The sequence below is a fragment of the Bombyx mori genome, chromosome 12 (genome assembly GCF_030269925.1).
Source record: "Bombyx mori chromosome 12, ASM3026992v2".
NCBI classification, from domain to species: domain Eukaryota; kingdom Metazoa; phylum Arthropoda; class Insecta; order Lepidoptera; family Bombycidae; genus Bombyx; species Bombyx mori.
In genome coordinates, this window is record NC_085118.1 from 350759 (window position 1) to 362764 (window position 12006).

Consider the following 12006-nt stretch of genomic DNA (forward strand, 5'->3'; position numbering starts at 1 on the left):
TGTATGTATATTGTCATAAAATTGTTAAATTTTAATTATATTTTTTTAGGTATTTATGTTGTAGTTATTTTTATTTTTTTATTGTTGAGATGTGTGGACGAGCTCAGTGCCCACCTGGTGTTAAGTGGTTACTGGAGCCCAGAGACATTTACAACGTAAATGCGCCACCCAACTTGAGATATAAGTTCTAAGGTCTCAGTATAGTTACAACGGCTGCCCCACCATTCAAGCCAAAACGCATCACGGCAGTAATAGGCGGGGTGGTTTTACCTACCCGTGCGGACTCACATGAGGTTCTACCACCAGTAAACCAGATAAACCTTAACACGTAGAATAATCAAATGAAAATTATCAAGATCGTTCGATCATGTATTTTTTCGAACAGTAATAATATCAGTCTCTCAACTGTCCCGCGACTCTTCGTTAACTCGATACTGGCAGCAGAGTGTATATAAAGGGTTTAGATTTGTATATACAATTTTACATTTCAATCTATTAATGTATTTATACAAATAAAAACGTATAATGTTTGTCTTCTAAGCGCTCCTAAGTCATTCATCCGATTGTGATTAAGCTCGGTGCAGTTGTTGATACTACGGACGCTAGGTGGCGCGAGTGGTCTCCACACATCGATGCTTCTCATACTATTAGATTGCTACGTACATTTATTGTTTACAATTAAAAACAAGATAAAATACACACGGATTAACAAAGCGCAGTAAAAAAGGAAAATTAGGTGATATTTTTCCTATTAGATGTGAGAATGGCGAGTTAGAAATAAAAATACAACTAAGATAACAAATTGGATTAATAAAAATAAGTTTGCTAATAGATGACAAAAAAATCTTGGTCCTTGAAATTCTAATTGTATGTTTGTATGACGCACTCAGGAATTGAATTTTAGCGATTTCCGAAATTCTTTCACTCATAGAAACCTTTACAATTCTTTCATTATATCTAAGTTATATTTTATTTAATAAGCAAAGTTTTTATTCTCTTACTACATTTAATACTCGTATGAAGATTTTCGCAACAGGACGCCATATTGTTCTTGCGTATAATGTTGTATTAATGTCACGTTTAGTGTCACTTGATGGACGACAGGCGAGCGTATGAATTGCATAAACACTTATCTCATTCTAATATACAGTTTAATACATACGTAAGAGTGAATCAAATATATGTCATGTTATGTAGTGTGAATTTTAGAATGGCAAATTCATGTTTACTTATTATATACAGAGAAGCACTCACACTTTTATCTATGCATTACGTAGCTAAAAGCTTGGGTCCGCATTCAATAAATATTCTAATAAGAAAATAATATTGAATAGAATACATTATAAAGAAATTCCAATTAAAAGCTAGTATAAGACATGTCCCCACGGCTAGCGTCCGACATAAGAATCAACCATATTGGAACCCGTCTAATTACATATGAATTATTTTAATTACGCCATTTATACTGTTGTATGAGTAGCTCAGTTTAACTGTTATTTAATTACCCGGTCGGTCTCTCGGCGAAGTCGCAGGTGCAACATCGGGTTAAGTTTTTATGCCCGCAGTCTATCTGACCTTAAGTGGTCCCTGTTCCTCATTTACTTTGGCAATGCCAGCCACACAGGTGAGCCGGTAAGGGCTCTTTACAAGCCTGGACTGAAGAAAGAGATCGCATCAACTCTTTAACGTTTCTTTTAGATAAGAGAACTCGACGACCATGCGCCTTCAGTCCCTGAAAACCATGACTTCCCATTTTAGTCCTCCCACTGACTTCTAGCCTGACTTGTTAAAGGCCCAGACCCTCTATACCCGAGAATCGTTAAGCAAGCGGTAGGACTTGTAAGAATAAGCCAAATACTACATGGCACCGATTTCTTTGTGCAGGATAAAATGTACAAGACCAACTTCCTTGGGGATATCACTAGATTTATTTCAATATTAGATATAAGTTTTAATGGAAACGGGTAATTAGACTGGTCCTGGTAATTAGATTAATGAGTCCCAACAATGCTATTAAAACTTATTGGTATTTGAACTTGGAATCAAGAGACTAATTCATTAATTAAACTTATACCTCCAATAAGACTCCAACTCCAATGAGACCCGAAGTGATTATTCACGTTTTCGTGCTATGCCTTTACAAAGCTAAACATACTTATTAGAAGAATAGTCGTATATTTTCATTGAGTTTTGATAAGGCTTCTACACAGTTACCGGGTCCGCACAATGCACAACGCTGCGGGACGCACTGCGCTAAGCGCTATAGGATGGTTAGTTGTTCTATAAGAACAGTTCTTCACAATTGGTTTCACTTCAGACCATCACACCATTGCACCGCCCGCCACCGGAGTAGAGTTCCTCCATACTACCTGGAGCCACTGCGTTCATCCACAGTGGGTTTCCAGAGATCTTTTTCACCACGTACCATCCAGTTTTGGAATGAGCTCCCCTCCACGGTGTTTCCCGAGCGCTGTGACATCTTCTGACATCATCATTCTTCAAACGAAGCTTGTGGAGAGTACTTAAAGGTAGACAGTGACTTGTCTCTGCCCCTGGCATTGCTGAAGTCCATGGGCGACGGTAACCACTCACCATCATACAGGACAATAAAATAAAATAAAAAAGACCATCCCCCGTTGCCAGAAAGAGAAATTATGCTTCTTGTTTTGTGGTGGATGATCCAACCACCGTTCCTACGTTGACTACTTATAGACTCCAACAGTAGCTGAAACGTAAGATAATTAGCTCGACTGATAATTGAAAAAAAAAACTGCGTCTATTGTCGGTCTATACGGCCAAAGGAAAATATTCAACAAAATTACAGTTAAATAGCATTTGGATGGATGTGATCAAACCCTGTCTCATTGTAGAACCAACATTTGAATTTGAAGACGTCCACAGAACGTCCGGGTCTTCAATGGTAGCCGATCCGCACCGACACCTACCTAATTAAAGTGAGTGACTGCCACTAGCGGCCAGCGTTGCTCGCGCGTTTCTATTCAGATAATTTCGTGTTATGAATAATGATCTACACGTATGGACGATTTTAATTAGACCCTTCATAATTTATAGTGCTTGTGTTCATTAAAAAATAAGATGAATTAGCTGCTTCTCGAGATAATTAGAAGGGTTTTACGGTATTAGCGTAAATGGGCAGGGAAGCTCGCGGCCACCGACTGTTCACTTCAGTGGCTCCCAGAGATAGCAGTCGCTACAATGTGCACAACTGTCTTCTGTAGGACAACAGATCGCTGCATTGGAACAATGGTCATCATCAGAATGGTGGTAGGACCTCTTGTGAGTCCGGACGGGTAGGTACCACCGCCCCGCCTATTTCTGCCGTGAAGCAGTAATGCGTTTCGGTTTGAAGGGTGGGGCAGCCGTTATAACTATACTGAGACCCTAGAACTTATATCTCAATGTGGATGGCGCATTTACATTGTAGATGTCTATGGGCTCCAGTAACCACTTAACACCAGGTGGGCTGTGAGCTCGTCCACCCATCTAAGCAATAAAAAAAAACGAATGCATCAAGCTGCATGCTACAAAATTACTTCGCTATTATTATAAAATTAGAATGAAAATAACAATTACAATACAACGTTTACGGTTACGTAATATAATTGTTTTCATAAGACAATTAAAAAGACAAAGAAATTTACATATCGACTCCAATTGTTTCCGCGAGAGTCGTTTGATGACACGTGTCTATTATATATATAATTAATCAGCTGAAGGTTGTTGGTATGTGTGAGAAAATGTTAAAAACAACGCTATCTATTGTAAATTAACAATATAAATCTAACCCCATAAAATTATAAAGTGACTTATTTTTATATAGGTACAGCAAAACTGTAGTCATAATGACTATGACGACTTTCCACGAATATCAAACCCCAAAAAATGCCACAAAATTTAAAAATTGAACGATGAGCGCTCGTGACCTTTACGAAGCACCGGGTAGCGTGCCATACACACACACCGACCGGTAACGATCGCAGAAATGTCAGCCATCCATAAAATATTTGTTAATTGATTGGTCAATTAAACCCACAGCTTACTGTCTAATGATTTTACTCCGAAATTGAATTTATGAATAGTACCTACATATTTTCATTATTTTTCTGTGCTTCCTGTGATGTGCCAATAGATGGCGCTGAGAAGGCGAGAGTATAAAAGACTTAAAGTATCCTATCCGCTTATTGGTAGTCAGATTAAACATTGGTGAGACAGAATGTTATCTTTACTACAGCAACTATTCCCTGTCATCTGTTTATCATGTCGTGTTATCATCTCATGTGAAAATAGTTTCCACGCGCACATGAAAAAAATTAAGTTAACGGGGTTCTGAGCCTCCAAACTTTGTGCGTACATTTAGTGGAGTAGCCCGTATCGAACCAACGGAGTTCAGAGACGCGAGCGTCTTGATGCCACCTTGACATGCTGAAGTCACAAGGATAGATTTCTAAGACGAAAATATCAGCAGCATTGGTTGGCAATAACCCTATCTCCGAGTATTGATCGGTATCATGTTTATGAAGTGGTAAATCTGTACGATAGTTAGTGGTCAACGTGGGCAGAGTCCATTAGCGCGGCGGGCGCGGCGGGGGGCGGCGGGCGGCGGGGCTCGTGCGGCGCCCGCGACTTGTTTGTCGGCGGTGCGCCGCGCGACTTGAGGACTACGTCGGGGCACAGGGCCGCACTCCTTCATATTTTTCAAACAACACAAAAAAAAATGACCCCCCTTTAGCAACCTAAGCATAATATTTTATTTTATTACATAGACGGGTAAAATAGCTCACGGTCCAGCTAGTGTAAAATGGTTACCGGAGCGCTTAGACAACACATTATAATCTCTGTTTGTCTCAGCTGTGCAGTTATTACGCTAATTCAATTTTTTGCGGGTTTAATTTTTATTATACGATGTTTTATTACTTTATCGTGGAAGTCATTCGTGAATTTGGACTGTGTACGCATTTCATTAGTACAATGCAAAATCTGTCTGCGGAACTTGAGCATCGCCAGAGTCATATCGCTTTAGTACGCCGGCTTCGATATCACTGTGATCTTTAAGCCACAACAAGGTTATTTTTTGTTGTTATCGTGCTAGAAATATATCCCTAGAGGGAGCACTAGGCTGATCTCGGCCCCTGCCCTCAATATGGCAGCGACCCCCCGCGTATTCCCTGAGTCCGCCGACACGCCGAGCGCCGGCGGCCGCAAAGGGCATGCAAATCTTTCAGGCTGTCAACACAACCGCGGGGAGCTCGCCCAATAAACCGACTACTGAGAATAAACCACTCGTGTTGTGTACCGCGAGTACATTGTGACGCGATACTAAGTACCACGCGCAACTTTGTCTGTCTGATAAAACATCCAACAGTGTGGGATTACAGATGTGATTTTATCAGGTTTTCGCCGCTCGTAAATTGAACAAGGTGTTTTTAGTTTGAATTAATTGAGTTGAGTTAAGGGTATTTCAGGATCTTTCCGGTCGAGCTCGTGATACTATAGACCGGCCGTGTCGTTTGTCCAGAGCAGAGTATCCCATCTTTTGCCTAACTCTCTAATTTCTTCTGTAGTGGATGCTGATGGTATCACCGTCTTGTCTTTTTTTTCCTACATAAGCTGATACCCTTGAGAGGCTATTTCAGCGTAACCTTAACTAGTAGGTGAGCTCACGGGGCTCCAACCTGACGACGTTGCTAATACGAACCCTAGCAAGAACCGTGCTTCACAGAATCTACCACCGCATCGGAAACGCGACCCACTGAGAAGATCCGGCGAGAAACTCAGTGGGCTGTGTCTATGGGTTAATTTACTCGTGGAACCCTTTGTCGCAAGATACGGGTTTGACGAGAACGATGACCGGTGCTTGAGGTACCTAAAAGCACCATTATTGGATCGGGAGGAGCGTCTTGTCGATTTCTTGCTCAAAACAATCAATCAGCTTCAATCTCATGTACGTATCTAAGGGCTACTGTATGCGTCAACACAAAGCGGGCCGTGAGCACATTTACCCAAGAAAACAAATTTAATAAAATGTTTTTTATGACTACATAGTTCGTTCTTTATAAATTTTGCGTTGAATTACGGCAGCCGTAGTACTCAGAGACACTAGGAAATACCTTTCTCACAGATTCTAATTTTAATTTAATAAAAACCGAACGTGAATAGAATTAAATATAATCACGAACATTTAGATGGCCGTCACTTAAATCTAATAACGTAATAGCGGTAAGCTCGAACTACACACATCCGTTTGTGAGTTCTCATAAGCCTGACGCATGCGACCTCAGCTCAGTACTGCGATACAACTGGTTCGCGAGGTTAGATCCGAGGGATCGTATTCATTTTGTTCCGTAATTAATAGACCACCCAGCTATAAAATTGCAATATCAAAATTTGATAATATTGTACTGTGTGCTTAGTGCGAGTTTTTTAACGCTCTCGATAGCGTAAAAGTTAACGCACATTTGTATAGAATTGGTACAGCACCCCTAACGGTAAACGTAGGCAAACGTTTGAGTTAAGTTTTACGCTATCGAGAACGTTAAAAAACTCGCCCTGAGCACAATGATAGTAGCGTGTATTGTAAACTCCCATTCCGCCTAATTCTGACACAAATCACTGACATTCCGATATGAAGGATGATTTTTTTTTATCGCCTAAATGGGGGACGAGCTCACAGCCCACCTGGTGTTTAGTGGTTACTGAAGCCCATAGACATCTACAAAGTAAATGCGCCACCCATCTTGAGATATAAGTTCTAAGGTCTCAAGTATAGTTACAACGGCTGCCCTCACCCTTAAAACCGAAACACATTACTGCTTCACGGCTGAAATAGGCAGGGTGGTGGTACCTACCCGTACGGACTTACTAGAGGTCCTACCACCAGTAATATAAAGTAAAGTATAAAATATAAAATCTCTCTTATCTCTAGGTGGACAGCGATGTTCTCATTCATGTTTGTGGACTGTGGTAGCATTTAAAGCAAAAAATCATTCAGCTTGGATCTCGGCGATACGACGACCTAAGTCACACTGTTGGAGGAACACTTATGTCTCTATGACTATTAAACATAATTCAATGAAGCAGCGTTATTTTACGTCGTCGTACGTGAATACTGATTACCGCAGTCGTATTGAAGTTAACTTCAATTGCTCCATGCACGTATAGTATTATATATTGTAAGAGTTGTTATAAATTTTCCAATAATCGATTTGGGTGCGCGATCGACCAGTAGTCGGTAAAGTGTGGCCAGTTCCCACGGTGATGCCTGCGACTGTCGGTGAGGCACTGTATGTAGTTAACAGTGCGGCAGTATTAGATTAAATATATATTTTTAAGGAATTTTATGACCTGGTAACTAAGACCAGAGTCATGTCTTATTTTAATTTATATTCTTATTTTTATGAAAAATGATAATGTGGAGATAAATGAAATGAAATGAAGATGATTAATTTGGACGTCTTGTGAGTCCACGCGGATAAGTACCACCACCCTGCTTATTTCTGCCGTGAAGCAGTAATGCGTTTCGGTTTGAAGGGTTGGGCAGCCGTTGTACTGTAAAACTGAAACCTTAGAACTCATGTCTTTGGTAGGTGGCGGCATTTACTTTGTAGATGTCTATGGGCTCTGGTAACAACTTAACATCAGGGGGCGGTGAGCTCGTCCACCAACCTAAGCAATAAAAAAATGTCGCTCAAAGCCTAAACTAACTACTACTTATGTTATTGTATTTTAATCGTTCTAGGTGGTGAGCCTGCAATTTCAAGCTTATTATTATTATTATTATTATTATTGGATGGTGGTTAATTTTCATTATATTACTAATAGCACAACAACACCCACAGTACGTCTTTAAAGTTTCATTCTTGATTCGCATTTGTTTCTAAACTATCACCGCTGCCACCTGTTCAATTTTATTTGTTACTTACTGTTTAACTAGTCTAACTAAACAAATCTTTCTTCAAACGAAACGTTACTGTTCTCGTAGCATCGTGTAAAGTAAAATGGTGAATATTAAAGTAGATGACAGCGAGGATGGGCGCGGCGGCGGCGGCGGCGGCGGCGGCGGGATCACAGGCGGCGCGGCGGCGGTAGCGCACCGCATTACAATTACGTCAAAGTTATTTCTAACTCGAGTCCAGGTTGTTAAAGGGCCATATTCGAATAACGTTCTAAGAAAACATGTATAAGAAGCTCCTTGTAGATATTCTGTTAAAGGAATATAAATTGCTTCGATTTAATAACTAGAAGGACTGAATTTACAATCGAGATGTTTATGAAAATAAATCTTAAATGTCGTACGTAAAGTGTCTTAAGTTGAATATCACTAGTTAATCCATAAGAAATAAGTCAATCCAACACGTTACATTATAAGAATATCATAAACAAATTATCTAAAATTTAAATACAAGTTTTATTTATTTATTTCAATATACCAAATGTTTGTAACTCAACGCAACGCTTTTGTCTTCAAAAATCAAATTCCAGAAAGGATCCCCGGACACATTGTCTCCGCGACTGCCAAAGACACCGCTACGCATCGCAACCAAAAAACGGACGCCGTCATCCCGAAGATTATTCGTATAATTTAAAACTAAAACGGTCGTTTTTTGCGGTACGCGGTCGAAAGTGAAATTGCGTGTCAAACGTTGGCCGCATCGCAAAAATGGTCAGTTGATTGGGTTCTTACGGATGGGCTGCGCGGGCCCCGGCCACTAGGGATGGGACCGCTACTGAGTCGCTCTCGGAGCAGATTCTCTCGCAAATATTTTTTATTTATTGCGTAGATGGGTGGACGTGCTCACAGCCCACCTGGTGTTAAGTGGTTACTGAAGCCCATAGACATCTAAAACGTAAATGCGCCATCCACCTTGAGACATAAGTTCTAAGGTCTCAGTATAGTTCAACGGCTGCCCTGCCCTTCAAACCGAAACGCATTACTGCTTCACGACAGAAATAGGCGGGGTGGTGGTACCTACCCGCGCGGACTCACAAGAGGTTCTACCACCAGCCATTACGTAAATTATAATTATGCGGGTTTGATTTTTATTACACGATAATATTTATTAAATAGATCGATTTTATGTGATCAATTTAGTAATATGTTTCAAAAACTCTGGCTATTTTCGTTTTCAACAACGCGTGAACGTTTTTAAGGTTCATCTTGCGTTCAAAGGTGTTCTTGAGATATACGAGTAAGTTTCTCGTACATTAGAATGAGGATATTGGAATAAAATCTACCTTTTGAAATTCAATATATGAGGTTTCGCGGTAGGATAGTTAGAATGCACTTAAATTAAGATCATAGTATGTCATTTTCTTCACAGTAGAAGTCGTTCCTGATTAAATGGTACCTATACCAGAGACGAACAAAACAAAATGAAATTAAAAGTATACCATATCGAGTGCCATACCTACGTATAAAATATATGAACATGAAATATATAAACAATACATTAAACAAGTATAATATATCGCACACCTAGATCTAAAGAGAGTTAAGTCAAAAATCTGTATGATTGAGTTATGCTCACCATTAAATTTCCTATACGGATACCTATCTGACCAATAAAACAGATTTAAAAATAAGTACAAAACTCAACGCTAGATGGCACCTAGAGTCCCTTTTGTTGAACGAGCGAGCCAGCCCCTCTCGCGCCTAAACGGAAACAACGCTAGTTGCAATCAGAATTACAAACGGAACACACGTGTTCTCCGTAAAAAAAATTGAGTTATTTTGAATTGTCACCTTTTAGATGGTTATTGCAGATTAAATAGATGCAACATTTTTAGTTAAACCTGTATTACTGGCAAGGTGAGTAAAGTTTTTATTTTTAATTTGAGTTGTTACCCTATTCTTGAAACATTTTTGATTTTGTAGGTGTGTCTGTTTTGTTGAGTCATATTTTATGCCCTCCTTTATCTGTAAAATCTTATCAAAATTAAACTTATTTCGTTATTGACGATTGGAGTTTTTAGGTCATAGTTCAATTTAATATTCATCTTAGCATTAACATATCTTATTCCTTTTTTACTGCCAATTTTTCAAGTTAGATCCCTTTAGACGGTTTCTGACAAATATATTTTTACAAAATAGCTAAAAAGATTAAAAATGTTTTTTTATCGGCTTTCTAAATCGATTTGGAGCACGTGACTCTGTATGTTCGTAACATAAACATTTTATATTTCAGGAAAATAATGCACCGCGGGCGATTTTTAGTAAATATGGTAAAAAAACTGGAAAAAGAAAATATCGCTCCTCCTATCACTTCTACGCAACATGCAAGCGTGGAAGATGACTTGAAGATAATATCATCAAGTGACGAAGTTTCATCCAATGAAACTCATGCTGTCTTGACACCGGTTAATACATATGTACCTAGCACATCTAAACAACAAAATTCTGTTGCCCCAAACTACTATATTTCACCGATCCGGAGCGATGAAAGTGATATTGACGACTCTGATGAAGATCCTAATTTTCAATTGTTAAACAAAAATGAGCTCCCACCTAAGGTCGTACCTTCATTATCATCGGCGACTTCGTCCAGCACCAGCAGCAGCAACTCGAGTTCGTCGGATACCGAAGATGATAGTAAGCAAGTAGGCCCGGAAAATGTTATGGTTCCTGAATCGTGTATTGAGATCGAAAAAAAGGGCAAAAAGAGAGTACGCAATCCAGCAACGTGGAAGTCGAAAATCGCGAAACAACTGAGAAATTCTGGCAAAGCCTATCAGTCCCTGTCAAAATCTAAGAAACTAATACTAGAAAGAAAGGTTGGACCACCCTGTGGAGACAAATGTCGCCTAAAATGCAAAGATAAAGTGAACGAGATGTCAAGACAACAGGTCTTTGACGCATATTGGGCACTCAGCGATCTTGAAAGGCAAAGAGAATTCATAGTACGCCACTCGCAACAAATAAAGCCTAAATATCGGTACTCAAGTACACAAAATTTTAGAGCTCTCAACAATGCATTTTACTTAGATATTAATGGATCCAAAATAAGAGTATGCAAGCCATTTTTCAAATCCACTCTTGATTTGAGCAATAAAGCGATAAAAACAGCACATTCAAAGAAAACAGAATCAGGTATTATTCAAGCCGATTTTAGAGGAAAACACAATCATCATCCAACTATTGACCCACAAATTAGACAGAGCGTTAAAGATTTTATAAATTCTATTCCCCGGATTGAATCACACTATTTGAGAGCCCAAACAACAAGAGAATTCATAGCAAGTGATAAATCATTAGCAGATATCTACCGAGATTATAAAAAACTTCGTGAAGAGGATGGACTACCGGTTGCCACGTCTTCTACATTCAACAGGATTTTCAATACCGAATTTAACATTTCTTTCTTCGTACCGAAGAAAGATCAATGCGATTTGTGCGAAAGGTACAAGAATTCAAACGAAGAAGAAAAGTGCAAGTTAATCCAGGAATATGAAGAGCATCTAAAAGAAAAAGATTTAGTAAGAACTGAAAAAGAAAATGACAAGAATAGGACAGATGGCACAATCGTAGCAGATTATGACTTACAGGCTGTATTACAGATTCCTAAAGGACAAATATCCTTGTTCTTCTATAAATCTAGGATCAACTGCCTTAATTTTACTATCAGCGATTTAAGGGCAAAAGATGTCATATGCTACTTTTGGGATGAAACAGAGGGAAAGAGAGGAGCTATTGAAATTAGCAGCTGCGTACTTAACTACATTAAATCAAAGATAGACCAAAATCCCAACAAAGAAATTGACGTCATTTTCTATTCGGATAATTGTGGTGGCCAACAAAAAAATAAGTTTCTTTTATCTGCCTATGCCTATGCCGTCAACAAATTGCTAGTTAAGTCTATTACTCACAAGTTTTTAATACGCGGTCATTCACAGAACGAAGGAGATAACGTACATAGTGTGATTGAAAGACAAATAAAAAGATATATGCAGTCGGGCCCAATTTATATACCAGAACAATATAAAACGTTGATT

At 39.1% G+C, this 12006-nt stretch overlaps 1 protein-coding gene across 3 annotated transcripts in view; it reads right to left on the bottom strand.

Annotated features, from left to right (window-relative positions):
• LOC101744796 (protein nubbin) overlaps positions 1-12006 on the bottom strand; it is a 205715-nt gene that overhangs the window by 42823 nt on the left and 150886 nt on the right. The gene's annotated exons all lie outside the window — the stretch shown is intronic.